The sequence below is a fragment of the Tenrec ecaudatus genome, chromosome 6 (genome assembly GCF_050624435.1).
Source record: "Tenrec ecaudatus isolate mTenEca1 chromosome 6, mTenEca1.hap1, whole genome shotgun sequence".
NCBI lineage: Eukaryota > Metazoa > Chordata > Mammalia > Afrosoricida > Tenrecidae > Tenrec > Tenrec ecaudatus.
The window spans coordinates 161,170,369-161,194,223 of record NC_134535.1 but is presented as its reverse complement, the minus strand read 5'-3'; the positions used below and the strand labels follow the sequence as shown (position 1 = coordinate 161,194,223).

The 23,855-nt window shown below is 42.0% G+C and overlaps 3 non-coding genes across 3 annotated transcripts; 1 reads left to right on the top strand and 2 right to left on the bottom strand.

Annotated features, from left to right (window-relative positions):
* The first annotated feature begins 679 nt into the window (after nt 1-679).
* On the top strand, nt 680-844 carry LOC142451943 (U1 spliceosomal RNA). Its single transcript, XR_012785041.1, has one exon. It is a non-coding gene; the product is annotated as a U1 spliceosomal RNA (small nuclear RNA).
* A 14,968-nt stretch (nt 845-15,812) lies between these two features.
* On the bottom strand, nt 15,813-16,028 carry LOC142452001 (small nucleolar RNA U3). The gene has a single exon (XR_012785075.1). It is a non-coding gene; the product is annotated as a small nucleolar RNA U3 (small nucleolar RNA).
* Nucleotides 16,029-23,082: 7,054 nt separating this feature from the next.
* LOC142451999 (small nucleolar RNA U3) lies at nt 23,083-23,298 on the bottom strand. The gene has a single exon (XR_012785073.1). It is a non-coding gene; the product is annotated as a small nucleolar RNA U3 (small nucleolar RNA).
* Between the last annotated feature and the right edge of the window lie 557 nt (nt 23,299-23,855).

The window sequence follows — 23,855 nt, the reverse complement described above, 5'->3', positions numbered from 1 at the left end:
ACCCTGCTTTCTTCCCACCAACCTTGGATCCCTGCGACTCTGCTCCACCGGCCTGTGATCTCCATGCCTGGGGCTTCACCTCTCTGTGTCATGGGCCTGCAGCCACGTGACTCTGAAGACCGCTCAGCTAGCAATGGGGCCATGAACTTGAGTTGCACTGGGACACCTTCTGACTACAATATGACTTTTTGAGATAACGTTCTTCCTTAGAAATATATGCGTGCCCCAGGTTTTGTTTCTCTAGACAGCCCAGTCTAACACACTGGCTTAAATCGTTCTTGAAGAATGTAGGCTTATTGTCCCGAATAGCAATGCCTACACCTTTATTGTGTACCTCTCATGTTTCTTGGGCAGCTGCCTCCCACGGACAGTATGTGTCCCACCCCACCCCTTAGAAGGGGTGGCGGGGAGTGGGGGGAGGCTGCCTAATAATTTGAAACAAAGAAATGGGCATTACTGCAAATTGCTGTTTTTATTTTACAGGGTATTATATGAGATACCTGCATATTTGGTTGGTAACCAGGGATTTTAGTCATTTTTATTTGAGACACATCTGTCCCTGTCTGTCGGGGGGAGGGAGGGAAGCATGCAGGCAGAATGCGTCGGGGAACCCTAAGGGTGGGCTATGGGAAAGGGCAGAAGAAAACAATCATGCTACCTACCAAAAATGCAGACACACACACTTACCTGGCAGGGAGGAGCCCTTGACCAGGAAGGTGGCTTTCCCAGGGCGAGACTTGTCCACTGCACTCAGGATGGGCTGACCCCGGCGGCTTCCCCAAATGTGGGAAACGCCACTGTATAATTTGTGGTAGTGGGGGGGCGGCGTTAGAAATAACTTTTAAAATAAAACAACAATTCAAACCCACTCAGTGATTCAGTGTGCTTCCTTCCATTAATCTAAACCCTTGGTTCCACCACCACCAAGAAAAATCAAAGCAGAAACTAATCGGGTCGCGAAAAGGTGAACTCATTTATCATAATACACACGTGGTTTCTTTTTTGGACACTAACCAAATTCACTTAAGGGCCTGTCTGCTTATGAGGAATTCATATTAACAAGTAGTCAGCGGTTCTTTTTTTTTTTAGAAGGCAGAAGAATTCTAGTTCCATTTCCTGAAAAACCAAAACAAACAAACAACCAAACAAACCCCCCAAGAAAGGCAGAAAAATTCTAGTTCCGCTTCCGCTTGGTTCAGCTTTCTAGAACATCATTCCTTCCCTCTGACCATTACTAGGGCCTAGGATCAAGCCAAGTGCGAGCCCTGAGGGAGCTGTAGTCCCAGGGCAATATTTTCCTTTCCAACACTCCAACCCTGTCGCCTTGACCTCCCAAGGTAAGTGCAGCCTGCCGGAGACCCTGGTGTCATGCCTAAGGGATCCAAGACAGGATGCGTTATCAGGAAAGCTGAATGAGACACACCGGCTGGTGAAAGCATGGCACTCAGGGGCTGTCTTTACTGCCCAGAGGGAGGAAGATTGGCTCAGAAACCACGAAGAAGGTTCTTTTTTTTTGTCTATGTGTACAATTAATTTGTTTTCTAAAATCTGAAGTATATATGTATACATGGGAAGTTCTGTTGTTAGTCAACCTTGTGCTCTTGGGGCCGTGTGGGAGGAAGCACAACCCCCCTACAAAACTCCTATGAGGTTTACTAATCAGTAGTGAAAGTTTTCACAGTGGGTTCCACCACAGCTGCCATGGGAAAAGCGTGAGCCTGGCTTGTTGGGTCATCGAAAGAGAAATCAAAACTCCAAGATGAAACGCCACCCTGCCTTAGGCAAGACAGGCGGCTGTGGACAACGAGATGAACACTTTTCTGAAATCAGTGAAGTAAACAGTGAGAGGAACCAGAGCTCAGACAGAACAGGGGACTTCCAGAAGCTCCTGGAAAAATGGAAGTAAGGGAAACTGGAATTTTGGCACAAGCATTTTGGAAGTGCCCCATTCAAGATTCCAAGCCAGAGCCACTGGGTAGCCCAAATCTGAGGATTACAGAACTGACCCGTGTTCTGGGGAACACATGGTCAGATAAGACAGGGAGGAGCTCAAGTCTTGGCATGAAGACTGTCACTGAAATTGGTGGGATGACTTTGTCAGTTAACTAATTGGTGGACGCTCTCATTTTTTGTGTGCGTTTGTTCATCAAATTTAGACACTGTTTAGGGTGCCGGTGGTACCGTGGGTTAAGCACCAGAGAGAAAGTTGTGACAGTGAGCTTCTATAAAGATGGACAGTCCTGGAAACCCTGTACTTGCGGTCTTACGTCAATTCTGACTCTTATATAAAGTCCCCATTACATCTTTCCGAAAGCAGGGAGACTGAGGAAGGAAAGGTGGGACAGGGACATAGGGGGAAGGTGAGACCATTCTAGCCTTTTCTAGAACCTAGGATCGCTGCCAGTTGTGAATTTGGGCTCCCCACCCCGCTTTTATACATTATTTTTATTTTAGAAGAAACAAAATATTTACTAGTAAAATTGTCTGGGTTAATTTTGTGTGTCAGAAGATGCACTTGGTAACTGACATTCATTGAAGAAGATCATTTGTGAGGGTGTTGGGAATTGCGCTTACTCAACTTGAAAGAGGACTTTTGCTCTTTTGGAAACGAAGCACACATATTTATATATGATGGTGACATAATGAGAAAAAAATCTGTCACTCTGTAATAGGAAGACAATTACCTATAAGCCTCTACTAGCAGATTCTTGTTTTCCTAAACAAGGGCAACACCTGCAAACATTCTAGATCTCTTCTCTTAGCAGGAGCCCCTGTGGCTAGTAGGTTACCAGTTGAGCTGCTAATGGCAAGGCCAGCAGTTTGAAACCAGCAGCCTTACTGCGGGCGAATCCAGTAACCATGGACAGCCTGGAAAACCCACAGGGCCAGTTCTACTCTGTCCCATCGGGGCATTGTGAGTCAGAGTCCACTAGATGGCAGTGAGAGCCTTTCTCGAAATAGCAACTGACAAGCTCCTTTAAAAAACACACTTAAAAAAAATTATTCCTTTAACCATAAATGTAAGGTGATTGTTTTTTGTTGAAGACCCAAATTACATGAATGGTTTTAGATCTTTGAGGTTTTCTCCACATACGATGTAAGCAATGACAAGTTCACGTGATGCCTCCTAAACCATAAGTCCCCAGAAGATAGAGTCTACGCATGCACGTCCTTGTGTCTTTCACTGCCCCTAACGTACGCACGATGACGTGTCATTGAATGCTTCCTATGTTGGTGTGACTAAAAGGAGTGGCATATTTTGATGGCATATTTTGATGGCATACTTGAACCAAAGCAAAAATAGAAAATTGATCGTAAGAACTGCAGCACAATTCTAAGAGCCACGAGTCTTCTCCCTAACATGATCGTGTTGGGTTGATTAATGCCTTCAAAATTCAATGCCAGGGAGCCAACTCTGACTGATAGCAACCCTATAGAACATAGAACTGCCCCTGTGGGCTTCCTAGACTGTAGAAAAGCTCATCTTGCTGCTGCTGATAGACTCTACCACTCCCTAAATACAAGGTCTTTCATCTCGAGAAAGACTTAGGCTCATTGATCCTTCATTTTCCCTTTTATCATCTTCATTTCCCACCTGACCATGGCCCCAAAATTCAACCACTTTTTAACTCCTGTTCTAAAATCTGATGCCCCTCTCTTTTTAAGTCTTTTGAACACGAGCACTGTATGTTATGAATGCTTTGAAACTGGCAGGAAAAAATATAGAGAATAATATAATCAATACAATGTACTCACTACCCAAATTTAGAAACAGTCGTCATGTCGAGAGAACGAAACACTGCCCTGTCCGTATCATCCTCCCAGTGACTGGCACCGTGCCCACATATTGCTGTATGCCACTCCACCTCACTGGGGTCCCCTCTGCCCTGCATAGACCTCAACTCACCAGGCATAGCTCCTCCAGGGATTGATCCCTCCTGGTGAGGGACTCACGTCAAACATGTTGGACAGTGTTCTGTGGTGCTCTATAGAATTCTCCTTGACTAATTTTGGGGGGTAGATCACTAGTCCTGCATTTGATAGATGAGGTCAATTTGAGAAGGAGAAAAATTTAAGTGTGCACAAACTGAGTTGGATGCGATAGCGAATCCCCATTTATCCATGATCCGTCTTCAATTATTATCGGGAATTTGCCAGTAAGTAGTACTACTCACCACAAATTTACCCAAGCTAAAAATCCAGTTACTAAAATTTCACACCCCTGTATTTCTATCCAGCCTATCATATTCACATCGATTTTATTTCCTAACTATGTTAATGGTGTGACCCAGGACAGCACCATACCTTGGTTGTATTCTTGGCAAACCCTCCTTCCAACTTTGATTCTTTCTAACTGGTTCTCTACCCCAAAGGGATAGTGTGCCTCCCTTTTTAAAAATTGGCACGCATGCCCATTAGCCTTTATGGTGCACAGATCTATGAGTTTGAACACAGAATGAAAGCTAAAACCTACCTTGTTGTCATTTCCAACTCATAGCGACACTGTAGCACAGAGCAGAACTTCCCCTGTTTGTTTCTGAGACGAATTCTTTACAGGAACAGAAAGTCTCATCTTTCTCCCTAGTGTAAGGTGACCAGATTTTGCCATTGGTAAAGCGGGACACCATTGACGGGGAGCGGGGAGGAAGGGGTTCTTGATTAAAATTTTGGTCTATATGGAGCAACAAAAATTTTCATAGAACGCAAAAATAGTATTGTAATATATTTTTATTTCAACATAAGTACAATTTACAAATATAATACATTTAAAATTATGTATAGTATTATTTTATTCTTTGGCATATTTCTCATTTGATTGAATTTTTTTTAGTAGATTGCTGTCGTTGTTTAAAAGGTCATGAAATTTTTCACAAGAATTTGTTCAATTATATTTCACACATAAAATGGCTTTCAAAATCTCAACACGAAATTGTGATTTTTCTGAAGTCCACACTTTATTTACCGTAGAAAACACGCATTCAGCCACAGCATTCGTTCCTGGGAAGGACAGCGCATACTCCACAATTTTTAGTGTATTATTGTATGGAACATAGTCTGTTTCAAAATGATGAAATATTTCTAATCATTTGTTCTCTATTGTGATTTTTGCTGATGCCCAAGATTTAACCTTTTCCTTATCAATATATATTTTAATAATGATATATCATTAAAATATCATTTTCGGAAATATTACTATATGGAAATTTTGAGTAATATGATCGAATGATTTTTGCACATCATTCCAATTAAGTTCTTGTTTTAATTTAACCCAATGAAAATGTTCAGTATCATTGTAATGTACCGTCCACTCTTCCAAATAATCCATGCAGTTGCTATAGAACTTTTTAACGTGATTCATGTCTGCATGATTTATTGCGCCTTGTTCTACTAGCTGGCTTATACTATTACAGATAGTTAACAGAAGAAAATTATTTTCTAACCACTGTTGACACTGATATTTTAAATTACTAACTTCATTTGCTACTTCAATTACTGAAATTGTGTCACCTTCAATAATTTTTATAGCATTTTGAAAAAGAGCTGCTTGATTGTGTACAAACTCTAGCCAAAGTTTTGAAGATTCCTTTGCAAAAAACTCTTCTAAAATTCTAGGACATTTATTCTATGATAGAAAGTAGAATTTCAAAGGATTGTATATTTTCAAAATTCTTTCGACAGCTGGCAAAAAGAGCTAACCAGTGCGTTTTACTGTATCCAAGTATTTTCTGATATTCGACTTCCGCAGTTTCACAAAATTCTCTAAGCATTTCAAGGCGCACAGTGTATATAAAGAAATAAGAATATATTTTAATAACAATGGTTCCCACATCTACAGGAAACAAATCAGCAGCTGTTTGAATGGTGTTATATATTGTGAGGTGCACAACCAACTCCAATAATGTTTTGATTAAGGTTTTCGTTTATTTTATTAAAAATATTATTTGTACCTCTTCTTGCTTTTCCTCCAAAATTTGCGTTCGTGTTGTCTGCACAATATGCAATCATTTTATGTTTTAAATTGTTTTTTTCCAAAATATTAATAATGGAACTGAAAAGTATTTCAGAAGTTTCGCCGGACACAGAAACGCAATCTAAAATTCTAATTTTTATTCCAGTTTCCGAATCAAAAAATCTAATAATGTTTGGAAATAACTTTATATCCTTATGATTAGATGAGTCAGAATATATGGATATAAAATTAATTTTTTTCCAGATTTTTGTTTAATTCTGAAAATGCATATGGGGAAAGCACATTACACACAATTGCCTCAGATTTCGTTCTAGCACAGGTAAATTTTTTGTTGATTAACTTTTTGACAACTTGTGATGTAGTCTATAGATCTGAAGGAATGATTGTGATTAATAGCATGAAAAGACATAAATCCTTCTACTAATGCTAATTTCTTTTCTTTGTCTCCATAAGTTGTTTTCCGAAAAAATTCCTGTATTTTGGAGGAAGATGCAGCAGTATTTAAATCTCTTTTATGATTCTGTATCTCCAAGTGCTTTGAAATATCATTCTTCCTGCCGGGCAAAATAGAAAATTCACCATTACAGTTTTGGGTTTTTTTAGCAAAAGGAAATTCACTTCTTAGATCATCATTGAATTTGCATCCCCTTTTCTTACTCATTATGTTAAAATCTAAAAAAGTAATTAAAAATATATTACAAATTATTATATACATATTTGCTTAAAAACACTGCCAGTAGGTACATAATTACAGGAACATATTTTATTGTTAGTTTATAAATTAAATTAATTTGATTGTTATAAAGTAACGATATATTTTTAATTATTTTAATTTTAATCCTATATTTCTTTCTAAATAATAACAATACTAATTTGTATTATTTTTTTCTCTGAATTTGCCGTAATGTAAGTTGTGTCACTTTCAAGGCTGGCGCTAGACTTTTTGCCGCCACTATAAAATATAAATGACTACTGTCTGCTAAATTCAAGAAAATGTATGTATTTATGAAATCAATAATTAAATTACTTACCTAAATTATCTGAATAGCTGATTTGTTGACATCACTTGTTTAACTTGCACTAGCACGCAGTACGATGTGTATCATCTGAGAGACAGTTATAAAATGTTTTTGTCGTTGCCAATGCCAAAAAATGCCATTGTTCATTAAGTCCAAACAATGGTGGTCGAATTCTAACAACTGATCAACAATGCGAACTTTGATAAGCAGTTCTCAACAAATATTTATTATTATTAAAATTTAACATTCTAAAATTAACAAAAATAATATAAAACTCATATCCTGGTGAAATAACCACATGGCAGCCGAAACCTATATATTCCCTTCCCGTTTTCCAGCCATTCCCTAGCTTGTTGTGCGTTCTTTTAAAAAATTGGGACTTTTCAAAAACGCCGCAGGACAAGGGACAAATTGTTAAAAATCAGGACTGACCCACCCAAAGCGGGACGTCTGGTCACCTTACTTAAGACTCCATTGTAAACCAAATGTTTTACAATTAAAATTCTAGTACAGCAACTGGAGATAAGTTTATAACCAAAGGATCTAGAATTTTTCTGCCTATGTATACAAGCAGCATCTTAGTAAACTGTGCAGCTATTTCATCTCTCGGGATGTCGCGATCATTGTCACACAGACTAGTTGGCCAAACACTGAGCATCACCCCAGCCTTGTGAGATGTTTGTGCATACTGTCCTTGCTGTTTATTCAGCTTCACCATGTGGCCCCTACCACTCCTGTAGCCCAGGTTACTGTACTTAAGGCAGTCTCTATGGAATATTTGTAGCCCATACCATTGCTCAGAGGCAAATAGATTGGGTCTAGATGTCACCTGGAAGAGCCAGGGAATGCTGAGTCTGACGGTTAATGGTCGAAAAGTGAATGCTGTTACCTGGTGAGTCAACAAAGACATCCTGAAATTAAGACTTAGAAAAACCTTATTTTTTCTGTCTGCTTGTTCGGGGTCAATCATTGTTTCCTGTGGTTATCCTGAAATCCGAGTGCATGTAAAACATCTGTACAGGACCCCTGTGTTGGACAGGGTTCTCTAGAGAGACAAACCAGATTGCTAGTAATTATATATAAATATATTTATAAAGATAGATATATAAAATACAAGAAATGAACCGTTAAATTATATACAGATAGATAATACAAGAAATTAACAGTTAAATTATAAAGCAGTGAGACACTGGCAGTCCTTTAAGGCTTGAGAGCTGCCAGTTGCCAGTCCCCTTCTGTAGAGAGAGCTGGGCTATATATACCCAGGCAGCAAACAGCAAGGCAGGTCCCCAACTGTCAGTCCCCAGCTCCAGAGATGAACATTCCAATCGTGTGGGCTTAAAGGGACCTCAACTTACAGCGACACAGTCCACAGGCTAGGCATCCCACAGGCAGTGTACCCCTTTAAACTGAGGCACACAACAACCAAGGTGAGGCTCACCGAGCCATTTATCCCTCTGCCCTTCAGTTAATCCTACTTGTCTTTATCAGCCAGGATGGCACAATAAACTATAGCACCTCATATGTCTTAATGCCTCAAAGAGAGGAGCCTCCTCCGGGTTTGCTCTGGGATCGTGGTTAGAAGCGCTGTCTCAGCACACACATGCTAGATCATTCCTTATTCTCACCTTCCTGAGAGCTTAGACTGCCTCCTCTAGAACTGTCCTCCTCCAACTACAATGTGGAACATGCATTTCAATTACCTGGGAGTCTTGCTGACATATAGACATTTAGAGTCTGACTCAGAAAATCTGAGGTGAGTGCTGACTTTTTCAACTTTTAAATAGTTCCAAGTGATGCTGATACTGGTGGTTCACAAGCTCATGTTCTCTCTCTCTCTCTCTCTCTCCTTCTCTCTCTCTCTCTCTCTCTCTATATATATATATATATATATATATATATATATATATAATTTATTATTTTTTAATTTTAATGAATCATTTTATTAGGGGCTATGTTCAGGTTGACTAGAGAAAAAATTTCAAAACCACTCATTTGCACATAAGAAAGAACTTTATGTAAAAGAGTAATTGTTTATTGAGAAAACAACCCAGCCAGTCCAGATCAAGTCTGTAGTCCAGTATTAGCACATATGTCCAATACCAGTCTATAAATTCCTCTTCAGATCAAGCAACACGTGCAATGACACTGAATGCAGGAAAGTCACAGGCCAGTGAGTGGAAAGTTTTGTGGATCCAGTGGTGGTGGAAGCATCTCAGTGCTGGTGTGGGTCTTCAGGTGGCTCTTCCAGCTCCAGGGCTCTGGCTCCATCACCTTGGCTCCATGTGGCTTGTCAACAGGAATGGCTCATAGAGAGAAAGTGTTTTCTGATTCCAGGGAGGAAGACAAGGGTTCCCGGAATCCTCAGGAGAAGGCCAGGCCCACACAGAGGCCCCATTAGCTATGACCTGATTGACAGACCAGACTCCACCCCTACACTCAAGTTGACAGATTATGTGACTGCTACAGGGGCTCTTATAACAATCCATGCATCAATTGTGTCAAGCACATTTGTACATATGTTGCCATCATTTCTAAAACAATTCCTTTCTACTTGAACCTTCCCCCGCCCTCCTGACCCCTTGATAATTTAATTATTTTTATTGTCATATCTGACACTGTCTGCTGTCTCCCTTCACCCACGTTTCTGTTGTTTGTCCTCCTGGGGCTGGCGGTGAGGGGTGTTGTATGTTTATCATTGCAATCTCTTCCCCCTGTCCCACTTCTCCCGCCACCTTAGCATGTTTGTATCAGTGCCAAATTCATTATCTGTAGACTAGACTACTGCTGTGTCCAGACATTAATTAGCCAAAGCCAGTCAAATCTAGCAGAACCAACAGAGTACTCTGGAGCCAAAATATTAAATCCTGAATCCAACTAAGTGCCAATGAATTCAGCTAAACCAAGCCTTTTCCCCATTGTCCTTCATTTAGCATCTGTAGCTTACATGCCGGTACTTCCCCCCGGGTTCTGCCAATGAACAGTAATGAGCGGTTGGAACGTTCCTGTGTACAGGCTGCTTGTTCCTCGAACAGGCCTTTACTCATTTTCTTTCTTTTCTTTTTTTAATCATTTTATTAGGGCCTCATACAACTCATCACAATCCATACATCCATCAATTGTGTAAAGCACATTTGTACATTCATTGCCCTCATCATTCTCAAAACATTTGCTCTCCACTTAAGCCCCTGGCATCAGCTCATTTTGTCCCCTCCCTCCCTGTTCCCCCCACCTCATGAACCCTTGATAATTCATAAATTATTATTTTGTCATATCTTACCCTGTCCGACGTCTCCCTCCACCCACTTTTCTGTTGTCCGTCCCCCAGGGAGGAGGTCACATGTAATCGGTTCCCCTTTTCCAACCCACCCTCCCTCTACCCTCCCAGCATCGCCACACACACCACTGGTTCTGAAGGGATCATCCGCCCCGGACTCCCTGTGCCTCCAGCTCCTATCTGCACCAGTGTACATCCTCTGGTCTAGTCGGGCTTGCAAGGTAGAATTGGGATCATGATAGTGGGGAGCGGGCAGGCCTTTACACATGAACTCGCTTTATGGACGAGGAGATGGTGAAAGGTGATGGGGGTGGATTGTGATAAGAGCTTTAAGAGCCCCCAATAAAATGACTTTAAAAATTCAAATGCAAAAATAAAAAGAAAGATGATGGGGGTGGTCTTCAGGAAAACCAGCTGTCGGGTTGTGCGACAGCTGGCACGTTTGGTTATGGGGAGGCTTTCTTGTTTCATTGAAAGACTGTTTTTCTTAGGGAGGCAGGTATTCAGAGACCCCAAGTTCTCAACATTTGCTCATATGTCCTTATTCCCTCTCACAAGGTCCCCTTCCTCTCACATCACTGACCTTCTCTAAGTTAGCTAGTGTGGCTGTCAATTTAATTGGCACTAAATTTGATAAGCCTGACGACCATCAGGTCCTTGGCCTGGTCCTCAGCCTTACCTTCCCTACCAGGGAATTTTTCCTCAAGATGTTTGAGTTTCCATGAATGGTCTCAGCTGGATAATTTTGCTTTTAATTTTAATTTCTCACTACAAACTGTGCTGTAGAAAGTTACCCACTGGGCTGCTAACTGCAAGGTCAGCATTTCGAAACCACCAGCTGCTTCAGGGGAGACTGATGAGGCGGTCTGTCGTCACGGGCTACAGTCTCAGAACGCCCCAGGGCAATTCTACTCTGTCCTAAAAGGTTGCTAAGAGTCAGATTGGAGTTGATGGTAGTGGTTGTGGTTGTTTTCTTATTGCCGAAATATTCTCGAGGAGGGCTAAAGGTGTTGTCAGGTAGCATTGATTGGATTGTTACTTGTAAGGTCAATGGTTCAAGACCACCAGCCACTCTGAGAGAAAGCTGAGGCTACCTGCTTCCATAAAAATTTACAGCTTAAGATGGGGCCCAGCTACCGTTGGTCTGGGGTCTTAAAGGCATGAATTCAAGCAAGCAGCCATCTAAGCGAGGGGTCACCTAAGTCCACATGGAAGCAGCACACCAGCTTAGCTTGTGTGATCCAACAATGGCAATAACAACATTCAAAGGGGAAAGCATCAGAGCTAAAATGATGAACACCCCATTGGTAGAAGGCTATGGAGGACGCTGGAAGCCCAAACCCATCTGCAGAGCAACTAGATAGACCAAGCGGATGGCAGACGCCCCTAGCTTCCACCCCACTCCTGGTACCAAAATGTATTAGACAGGGTTCTCTAGAGAGACAAACCAGATTGCTAGTAATTATATATAAATATATTTATAAAGATAGATATATAATTCAAGAAATAAACCGTTAAATAATATACAGATAGATAATACAAGAAATTAACAGTTAAGTTATAAAGCAGTGAGACACTAGCAGTCCTTCAAGTTTTTGAGAGCTGGCAGTTACTAGTCCCCTTCTGTAGAGAGAGCTGGGCTATATATACCCAGGCAGCAAACTGCAGGGCAGGTCCCCAACGGTCATCAACTGTCAGTCCCCAGCTCCAGAGATGAACATTCCAATCGTGTGGGCTTAAAGGGACCTCAACTTACAGCGACACAGTCCACAGGCTAGGCATCCCACAGGTAGTCTACCCCTTTAAACTGAGGCACAGAACAAGCAAGCCATTTATCCCTCTGCCCTTCAGTTAATCCTACTTGTCTTTATCGGCCAGGCTGGCACAATAAACTATAGCACAAGGGTCTCCAACAGCCTTGCTATCAGACGGAGATCATTGTAATCGCAAGTATGCTGGATCGAACTTGATACTTGGTCAGCCTGTCGACCCAACGTGAATTTGTTCTAGGTAAAAGTGGCTCTTGCGTGTTCCACGACAAAAACTTCTTCCCCGGCTTTTTCAATATTGAGGGATTGGTCGTTTCTGTCTTATTCACTATTTGCATTTTTATCTTTGTATGAGTATTTTTCCCTTACCACTTTATTTCTATTTTGTTTTTCATTGTTTTAGGTTTCCCAATTTGTGAGGCACAGACGTGGATACATAGAGATAATAACTGGAGTTAGGGTTTGTATGGGGGGTTCTGGGTGGGGAGTGGGAGATAAGGGAGGGTGAGGGGATTTCAAGAATAAACAATGAAGGCAGGAGTGGAGGAAGGAGAACTACACCTGACTGTGATTACATAACTCATTTTAAAGGTGACTTCCGTGAGGGGGGAAAATGTTCTAAAGTTGATTGGGGTCATGACTATACAATTCTTCTTGATATGATTGAATATTGAATTGTATGACATCTGGATAAGGTGCCAATAAAAGTGTAAATGAAAAAAACCCAAAAATACTAGGTATCAAGATGGTTGGTTAGCTAAGAAATTTGATAGACTATTTTAATCTCTGCCCATAGAAATTTGGCGGCAGAAATATAGAAGTGATGCTCTAATACAAGATGGCAAACATTTCCAGGATTGCTGGGAAGGGGGAGGAAGACTTACAGTTTAGGAAGCTCAGTAAGGTCACTCACTATGAGTCAGAATCAACTTAATTACAGTGGGCTTGGGTTTTGGTTGTACGTTCTAGTGCTACTTCCATGGGGTCCTGTATTCACTGAGACCACCAACTGCTGCTCAGGACAAAGATGAGGCTTGTACTCCTGCCAGGATTGAGTCCCAGAAGCCCATCCTTGCAGTTCTACCCTTTCCTTACAGACTCCCTGGGAGTCAGGATTAACTCAGGGGAGGAGGTGTTCTGTTTTCCTGCTTACACTTCACAGTCACTTCATTCTCTGCTATTTCTGATGGTAACCCTGTGAGCTGTTTGTACACATTCATAGAATTATCAACAAAGTCTGAAAGGATCCCTAATAACGTCATAAGATCTTTCCTGCTTGGGAGGAGGGAAGAAATTGGATGAGAAAGAGAAGAGGAATTCCAATTTAGCTACAATACTTTATTTCTTTTATTTTTTAAAAAGTTAGCACTTCTTAATCCACGATGGTCAGGATTTCTCATATTACTTTTGTACTTTCTTTATTTTTCAAATTTTACCATTATTCATGAAGCTCATGAGCCACTGAGTCTAGGATAGCAGATTGATATAAAAATTAATTCTTAAAAATAATTAATAAATTATCTCAAAAAACAGTTACATCCACAAGTAAACACAGACACACACACACACCATAATTAGTTGGTGAATAATGAAAAATTATTTCCTGATGCAGAACCCCAAAGTTACAAATCGTGAAAGCTACCTCTTTCTTTGTTATGTTCTCCACTTCCATTCACCGTCTCCCTGAGTCAATCATTATTTCCAGTTCTTAGTAAACTTTTAAATATACGTAAGATAATGGTAAATGTGAATTCACTTCCAAGGAGCATGAGGTGGGTGCATTTTTGTGCACCTGCTTTTGTTGCCATAAGGAGCCCCTCACAACAAACAATTGTCAAACCCCAAATACCAACAGACCAAAGTTGAGGGTGTTTTAATGTTGGATTGTGACCTGGCCAAATGGCTCTGACCTTGGCCTCAGGGAACAACTTCTGGCTGGTGCATTGAACATGTGGAGCCTGGCCTTGAGGTGGTAGCAGCCTCAATTTATCACTATGTTTTCTTTCATAGGTTCCTACTTGTACAGAAACTTCAAGTTTGGGTCCATGTTTTTGGGTTTTTGTTGTTGTTTTGCTTCGTTTTGAGTACGGCTATATAAATAGTAATGTTTTAAAATATCTTTCATCATCTATGATTTTTGTTTTAGGATATAGATATTTCAACGTGTGACCTTTAAACACATTCCATAAAATTAAACCCTAGTAACACACACAAATCAGAGTAAACCGAATAATCCATAATTCCACCAACCAGGAACCTTCCAGGTGACAGCTGTTTTTCATATAGCAGAGAAAATATAACAATGACTAGATTATTATACATACTACTATTAAATGGTATTATATTTATAGTGTCCTAAGTTATCTAGAGAAAATGTAGCTGTAATAAAATTGAAGGCGTGAAATTTTTTCCTCACTTTTATTTTTTATTTACCTTTTTAAAAATCATTTTATTGGGGCTCATACAACTCTTCTCATAATTCATACATACATCGATTGTGTAAAGCACACTTATACATTGGTTTCCCTCATTCTCAAAATTCGCCTTCTGCTTTGGGTTCCTGGAATCAGCTCATTTTCCTTTTTTTCTCCACCTTACTCTCCATTCCCCCCTCCCTCATGAACCTGTAAGATCTCTCTCTGGGCTAGAGTTAGAACTCAGTCCTTGGTTCTGCAAGAGAAAGAATTCACACCGAAGCCTGGCTCGTGATCCAAGTGAGTTTTATGAGAGTTAGAAAACGTTCCAGGTTTTACGCGGCACCCATAGTATTCCTCCCGACCATGACCATGCAGCCTGGCAGAGAGTGCTGGGCGTCACGCAAAGATCTCTCTCCCACGTTCTCCTCCAAAAAAGACCTCTCCCTCTGGGTTCCTGCCTTTTCACGGATTCCAGGGGGAGGCATGGCGAAGGAACCCAGGTGACCCCTTGTGCAGTGCGCCGCCCTTTGTTCTGTTCTTGGCTCTCCTGGGCATGCGAAACTGGACATCCCATCCCTGCCTCTCTAACTAACAAATCCTTTAATAATTAATCAATCATTATTCTGAAGTTAAAATTTATAGAAATTCTAGTGACTGATGAAAATAAGTTGCAAAGACCACTAGAAAATTTGGAGACATTTTTAAAGCTTTGTTGAAATGTGGGATTGACTCTTTCTTTGACCCAGTTTGATATGACCACAGGAACTTCCTCCCCCCTGCTGCGCTCCCACTTCCTACCCAGCCTCCTTTTCCCTCACCTGGACCGCTGCTGGGGAGCAGGTCTTTCCACTGCACTGCACCATGGTTCCTGGTGGTTTCCAGTCAAGGAACCGGCTCTAGGACAGTGAAGCTTGGTAAACTTACTGTAACTTGACCTTCCTAAATACAACTACAGGAAATGACTGAAGCTAAGGGACTCGGATCATTTCCATCCTCGGAGGCTCCCAGGCTCTGTGAAATTCATCCAGCCAGCTTGTTGGGTGTAAAGCCCCCCCTCAGGTTTGCATTTTTACACCTGAACCGCAACAAGTTACATACTACCAAAGTTTGCAACAACTCCTCCATGAGTTACACATACACAATAATAGATTACAAATTAATCTTTCCTATTAAGACTTAACTTTCAGATGGACAAAAACACCTTAGATTACCCCCCACTAACACTGAAAAGAGAGGAAGTAATTAAACTCAGTTGGAGGCAGAAAACACAGGAATTCTTACTAAGAAAACTACACTTAACAAAAATTAGCTTAAGATTCAGTATTAAGTTCTTAATTTATAAAACAGGAATAACCGAAAACCACTCAGACTGCAATCTCTCCCTCTCGCTCCACCAAAGGAGGAGGAGAGCGATCATCAATGGCAAACGACAGCTGCGTGCAAGCAGCCCCGGAAGCCGGCTTCACGCTCAGGAGAGAACGCTGCGCCTCCTCCTCGTGGGTTTCGGTGCTCTACACGATCAGAGGAACTTCTCTAGTCGCTCACTATAGAAATGATCCCTGAAAGTATAGTCTTAGCCTGCGCCCCGCAGCCCCTGCTGCGTCCGCCGATGACGTGCACATTTCAACGACGGCGAGAAAGCACGCTTAGCTGCAACTTGAATGTCATATGTTTATGGAATTAAGATCTGCAATACACTCTCTTAAGATCTAATTCAACAAGATATTTTCAGCATTTTACGTGGAAATGTGCAAAATTTCAGAATAATTTTAACCGGCCAAATGAAAATTAGCATACTATTGAAGGACAGCCAATCACAGGCCACGTTGTAATTAGCATACTATTGAAAGATAGCCAATCACAATCCATTGTTGGAAAAGCGGTTAGCTGGGTCCTATTACCGTGTCTTGCAGACAATTGAGAGTTGCAATTTCTGCTTGATTTCCAAAACGACATGATTTTCTGGGTGGTTGAGATCTCGGGTTCAAAGCGAGAACTACGTTTGTTTCATTCTCTTGGAACTTTTTGTTTTGTTTCTAAATTATTTATGGTGAAGTGAGTGAAGAGAGGAAAATGGTTTTCCATCGACCAGTTCCCACACATTTTATTTCTGGGTCTGAGAATCTAAATTCTGAGTATCCCATTGTCAGAAGGCTGGGGACGTCCATCAAAATCCATTAGCAGAGTCCCCACGTGGCTGAAACACCCGTTTAATCCCCTGTTGCCTTTGCCTTGCCCTCAGGCAGAGCGCACTGGAGAGTGGATTACCTCCACCCTGTAAAAGGTCCTGGGCGGGGAAGCCTGCCTTAGGTGCTTGCCTGGGTGTGTCCCTCTTTCCAACCCACTCACCCTCTACTCTCCCAGTATCGCAGCTCACAGCCCTGGTCCTGAAGGTATCATCCACCCTGGATTCCTGTGCCTCCAGCTCCTATCTGCGCCAGTGTACAACCTCTGCTCTATCCAGACTTGCAAGGTAGAATCCAGATCATAGTAGTTGTGGGGGAGGAAGGATTTATGATCTGGGGGAAAGTTGTATTCTTCATCGGTGCTACATCACACCCTGACTGACTCATCTCGTCCCCTAGACCACTCTGTGAGGGGATCTCCAGTGCCAACAAATGGGCTTTGGGTCTCCACTCTGCACTTCTCCCTTCATTCACTATGGTAAGATTAAAAAAAAACATTTTATTAGGGGCTCATACAACTCTTATCACAATCCACACATATACATACATCAATTGTATAAAGCACATCCGTACATTCTTTGCCCTCATCACTCTCAAAGCATTTGCTTTCCACTTAAGCCCTCTGCATCAGGTAGATTTTATTTTTTTGATGATGCCTTGTACCTGATCCCTTCGGCACCTCGTGATCCCACAGGCTGGTGTGCTTCTTCCATGTGGGCTTTGTTGCTTCTGAGCTAGATGGCCGCTTGTTTATCTTCAAGCCTTTAAGACCCCACACACTATCTCTTTTGATAGCCGGGCACCATCAGCTTTCTTCACCACATTTACTTGTTCACCCACTTTGGCTTCAGCAGTTGTGTCGGGAGGGTGAGCATCGTAGAGTGCCAATTTAATAAAAGAAAGTATTCATGCATCGAGGGAGTGCTTGAGTAGAGGCCCAAGGTCCTTCCACCACCTTAATACTAAACGTATAAATATAGACACATAGATCTGTTTCCCCATCCTCCTATATATATTTGCATGTACATTTCTTTGTCTAGACCTCTATAAATGCCCTTTGCCTCCTAGCTCTTTCCTTTATTTCCCTTGACTTTCCTCCTGTCCCACTATCATGCTCCATCCCCACCTGGGTTATAGGTATACCTCTTCTTTATGTAACCTTACCCCTGATCATTCCCCAGCAGGCCTGCCACTCCCCCTTCACCACCAATTTGGATCCCATGTTGTTCCCTTGTCCCTGTGCTTGTTACCACCACTTCCTTACCCACCTCCCCCCACCCCAACCCACCTGTCTTTTAAGAGCATTCTGGCTATACTTCTTTATTTTTTTTGAAAATTTTCAACCTCTCTTTGATTTATTTATTTAAAAAATCATTTTATTGGGGGCTCGTACAATTCCATTGTGTTAAGCAAGTATGTACATTTGTTGCCATCATCATTCTCAAAACATTTGCCTTCCACTTGAGCCCTTAATGTCGGCTGCTCATTTCCCCCTCCCTCCCCACTCCCCCTCCCTCATGAACCCTCCATAATTCATAAGGCTATACTTCTCTCAAGGGAGATATGTTGTTGTTCTCACAGGCATGGGGTGCTCAGTGTTACTCACACACACCTTAATTTCTTTCTTTTTTAAATACTTGTATTGGGGCTCTTACATCTCTATCACAATCCATACATTCATCCAGAGTGTCAAGCACATTGACACATGCTGCCATCATCATTTTCAAAGCATTCTCTTCCCACTTGAGCCCCTGACATCAGCTCCCCATCCCTCCCAAGCTCTTGGTAAGCTATAGATCTTTTTGGATACGTTATAGATTATTATTTTCATATCTTACATCATCCTCTGTCACCCCTCACCCACTTTTCCATTGTTCATCTCCCCGGGAGGGGGTTATATGTCAATCCTTGTGATTGATTCCCCCTTTCTCCTCCCACCCTCCCCTAATCCTGCTGGAATCTCTACTCTCATTGTTGGCCCTGAGAGGTTTATCTATCCTGGATTCCCTGTGTTTCAGGCTCTTATCTGTAGCAGTGTGCGTGTTCTGGTCTAATCCGATTTGTAAGGTAGAATTGAGGTCATGATAGTGGTGGGGGGAAGGAAGCACAAAAGAGCTAGAGGAAAGTTGTGTGTTTCATCCATGTTATACTGCAACCTGACTGGCTCATCTCCTCCCTGTGACCCCTCTGTGAGGGGACGTCCAATTGTCTACAGATGGGCATTGGGTCTCCACTCTGTCTCCACGCCCCCCACCCTCAATTCACATTGGGTATGATTGTGTTCTGGTTCTTAGATGCCTGATACCTGATTCCATTGATACCTCATGATCACACAGGCTGGTGTGCTTCTTCCATGTGGGCTTTGTTGCTTCTCAGCTAGATGGCAGCTTGTTTATCTTCAAGCCTTTAAGACCCCAGATGCTATATCTTTTGATCATCATCAGCAGCAGCTTTCTTCACATTTGCTTATGCACCCATTTTGTTTTCAGCAATTGTGTCAGGAAGGTGAGCATCACAGAAGGCCAGACTATTATAAAAAAATGTTCCTGTGTTGAGGGAGTACTTGAGTTCTGCAACCTTGATTCTTAACATAAAGATATGAGTACATAGTTCTATTCATCTCTCTCTCCCTGTCTATCTATCTACCTGTCTATCTATCTATCTATCTTTCTATCTATACACACGCCTGTATTTAGACCTCTATAAATGTTCTTTGATTCTGGGTTCTTTCCTCTATTTCCTTTTATTTTCCTCTTTTTGTCTTTAACCAAAACCCCAGTGTTTATTACACAAGCACAGTGTGATTATTGCAGAAACGTTGAGAAACACACATTAGCAAAAATAAGAGAGGGGGTGAAAAGTCACATGTAATCCCAATCCCCACAGTCACCTCGATCTTGCACATTTCCCTCTGGGCTTCCTCTCATGCACACAGGCACTTTCACACACATTGCTTTGTAACAACGAAGGGATCAATCCCACGGAGTGTTTGGTCACCTCCTCATTACTGAAGCAACTGTGAGGACATTACCTTGGACTTTAAAAATCCAACAACGGTATGTCACATGTAGTCGTGGGGTTCCCACGGATCAAGACCAAACGCAGCCTGCTCCGGCTCCATCCTTACAAACGTTGCTGTTCGGGGGCCCATTGTTCTGGCCCCTGTAGCAGTCCATCTCCTTGAGGGTCCTGCTCTTTTTCGCTGACCCTCTGCTTTAGCAAGCTTGACGTCCTTCTCCAGGCCGGAGTCTCTCCTGACAACAGGTCCAAAGTGCCCACCGTCCTCACGTCTAAGGAGCATTCTGACTGTCCTTCTTACCAGACAGATGTTTGTCCTTCTGGCAGTCCACGGCACTTCCAGTGTTCTTCCCCAACATCCTCATTTGAACACATCAGTTCTCCTACAGTCTTCCTTCTTCAGTGTCCAACTCTCACGTGCGTAAGAGCCCGTGGGACATGCCATTCCTTGGGTGAGCTGCACGTCGTCCCCAGAGTGATGTCCTTCTTCAACGTAATTACAGCGGGCTTGGGTTTTGGTTGTATGTTCTGGAGCTACTTCCATGGGGTCCTGTATTCACTGAGACTACCAACTGCTGCTCAGGACAAAGATGAGGCTTGTACTCCTGCCAGGATTGAGTCCCAGAAGCCCATCCTTGCAGTTCTACCCTTTCCTTACAGACTCCCTGGGAGTCAGGATTAACTCAGGGGAGGAGGTGTTCTGTTTTCCTGCTTACACTTCACAGTCACTTCATTCTCTGCTATTTCTGATGGTAACCCTGTGAGCTGTTTGTACACATTCATAGAATTATCAACAAAGTCTGAAATGATACCTAATAACGTCATAAGATTCTTTCCTGCTTGGAGGAGGGAAGAAATTGGATGAGAAAGAGAAGAGGAATTCAAATTTAGCTACAATACTTTATTTCTTTTATTTTAAAAAATGTTAACACGTCTTAATCCACGGTGGTCAGGATTTCTCATATTACTTTTATACTTTCTTTATTTTCCAAATTTTACCATTATTCATGAAGCTCATGAGACACTGAATCTAGGACAGCAGATTGTTATAAAATTAATTCATAAATTAGCTTACAAAAGAGTTACATCCACAAGTAAACACACACACAGCCCAAAATTAGTTTGGTGAATACTGAAAAATTATTTCCTGATAGAGAACTCCAAAGTTACAAATCGTGAAAGCTACCTCTTTCTTGCCTATGTTCTCCACTTCCATTCACCGTCTCCCTGAGTCAATCATTATTTCCAGTTCTTAGTACACTTTTAAAGGTATATAAGATAATGGTAAATGTGAATTCACTTCCAAGGAGCATGAGGTGGGTGCATTTTGTGCACCTGCTTTTGTTGCCATAAGGAGCCCCTCACAACAAACAATAGTCAAACCCCAAATACCAACAGACCAAAGTTGTAAAAACTTGAGTTGAGTGTGTTTTAATATTGGATTGTGACCTGGCCAAATGTGGGCAAAATGGCTCTGACCTTGGCCTCAGGGAACAACTTCTGGCTGGTGCATTGAACATGTGGAGCCTGGCCTTGAGGTGGTAGCAGCCTCAATTTATTACTATGTTTTCTTTCATAGGTTCCTACTTGTATAGAAACTCCAAGTTTGGGTCCATGTAGTTGGGTTTTTGTTGTTGCTGTTTTCCTTTGTTTTGAAGTATGGCTATATAAATAGTAATGTTTCAAAATATCTTTCATTATCTATGATTTTTGTTTTAGGATATAGGTATTTCAACGTGTGACCTTTAAACCCATTCCATAAAATTAAACCCTAGTAACACACAAATCAGAGAAAACCGAATAACCCATAGTTCCACCAACCAGGAACCTTGCAGGTGTCAGCTGTTTGTAATATAGCAGAGAAAATAAGAAAATGTAAGAATGACTAGATAAATATACATACTATTAATAAATGGCTTTTTATATTTATAATGTCCAAATTATCTGGAGAAAATGTTGCTGCAATAAAATTGAAGACGTTAAATGATTTTCCCTCACTTTTATATTTTATTTATTTAAAAAATCATTTTATTGGGGCTCATACAAACTCTTATCACAATCCATACATACATCAATTGTGTAAAGCACACATACATTGGTTGCCCTCATCATTCTCAAAATTTGCCTTCTGCTTGGGTTCCTGGAATCAGCTCATTTTCCTTTTTTCCCTCCCCCTCTCTCTCCACTCTCCCCTCCCTCATGAACCTGGAATATCTCTCTCCAGGCTAGAGTTGCACCTCGGTCCTTCCTTGACTCCACACGAGAAAGAATTCAGGCGTAAGCCTGGCTTGTGATCCAAGTGAGTTTAATGAGAGTTAAAAGAAGTTTCAGATTTGATGTGACACCTGTAGGATTCCTCCCGACCATAACCATGCTGCCTGGCAGCTTGGCATCACCCAAAGATCTCTCTCCCAAGTTCTCATAAAAAAGACCTCTCTCCCTCTGGGTTCCTGCCTTTTCAAGGATTCCATGGGGAGGCGAGGTGAACTACCCCAGGTCGACTCCATTGGCTGAATAGCAATCACTTGGCCCAGTTGGGCCAATCCAGGTGTAACGCCCACCCATGCCCACTGCAGGAAAGCCTAGGCTTTTTAGCAAGTGCTGTGCGGCGCCCTTTGTTCTCGTTCCTGGCTATCCTGGCCATGCGTCAATGGACATAATTCATCAATCATTATTTGAAGTTAAAATGTATACAAATTTTAGTTACTGATGAAAATAAGTTGCAAAGAGCACTAGAAAATTTGGAGACATTTTAAAAGCTTTGTTGAAGTGTGTGATTGACTCTCTCTTTGCCCCAGTTTGATGGTATGACCACAGGAACTTCACCCCCATCTCTGCTCCCACTTCCTACCCAGCCTCCTTTCCCCTCACCTGGACTGCTGCTGGGGAGCAGGCCTTTCCGCTGCACCATGGCTCCTGGGGGTGGATTCCAGTCAAGGCACCTGCTCTAGGACAGAGAAGCTTGGTGAACTTACTGTAACTTGACCTTCCTAAATCCAACTACAGGAAATGACTGAAGCTAAAGGACACCCAAGGGACACCCAAGGGACACCCACCCTTTCCATCCTTGGAGCCCCCTGTGCTCTGTGAAGGTCACTCAGCAGCTTGTTGTTTACAGACCCGCTCCAATCTGCTTTTATACATCGGAACCGCAACAGGCTGCACACTGTCGAAGTTCGTGACACTTTCCTGAAGTAATAAATCCCTCTCCATATCAGTTACACACAGGAGAGCGTTTTAAATTAAATACTAGCTTTATTAGGACTTTAGTTTTACTTTGTTTCTCGCTTCACTAGACGTCTGAACTTTTATGTTGAAAATAGCAGTCACGTCAGCTTCCATCTGGAAAGGTAACCCAAACGTGGAAACTCACCAAACGTCGCCACATTCAAAAGTCTAATCTTGCAAAACAGGAGTAACCGGAAACCACTCAGACTGCGTTCTCTCCCTCCCGCTCCACCAAAGGCGGAGGAGAACGATCATCAATGGCAAACGGCAGCTGCGTGCAAGCAGCCCCAGAAGCCGGCTTCACGCTCAGGAGAGAACGCTGCGCCTCCTCCTCGTGGGTTTCGGTGCTCTACACGATCAGAGGAACTTCTCTAGTCACTCACTATAGAAATGATCCCTGAAAGTATAGTCTTAGCCTACACCCCGCAGCCCCTGCTGCGTCCGCCGATGAAGTGCACATTTCAACGACGGCGAGAAAGCACGCTTAGCTGCAACTTGAATGTCATATGTTTATGGAATTAAGATCTGCAGTACATTCTCTTAAGATCTAATTCAACAAGATATTTTCAGCATTTTATGTGGAAATGTGCAAAATTTCAGAATTTTAACCGGCCAAATGAAAATTAGCATACTGTTGAAGGACAGCCAATCACAGGCCACGTTGTAATTAGCATACTATTGAAAGATAGCCAATCATAATCCACCGTTGGAAAGGCGGTTAGCTGGGTCCCATTACTGTGTCTTGCAGACAATTGAGAGTTGCAATTTCTGCTTGATTTTCAAAACGACATCATTTTCTGGGTGGTTGAGATCTAGGGTTCAAAGCGAGAACTGCTTTTGACTTCATGCTCTTGGAACTTTTTGTTTTGTTTCTAAATTATTTATGGTGAAGTGAGTGAAGAGAGGAAAATGGTTTTCCATCCACCAGTTCCCACACATTTTATTTCCTGGGTCTGAGAGTCTACATTCT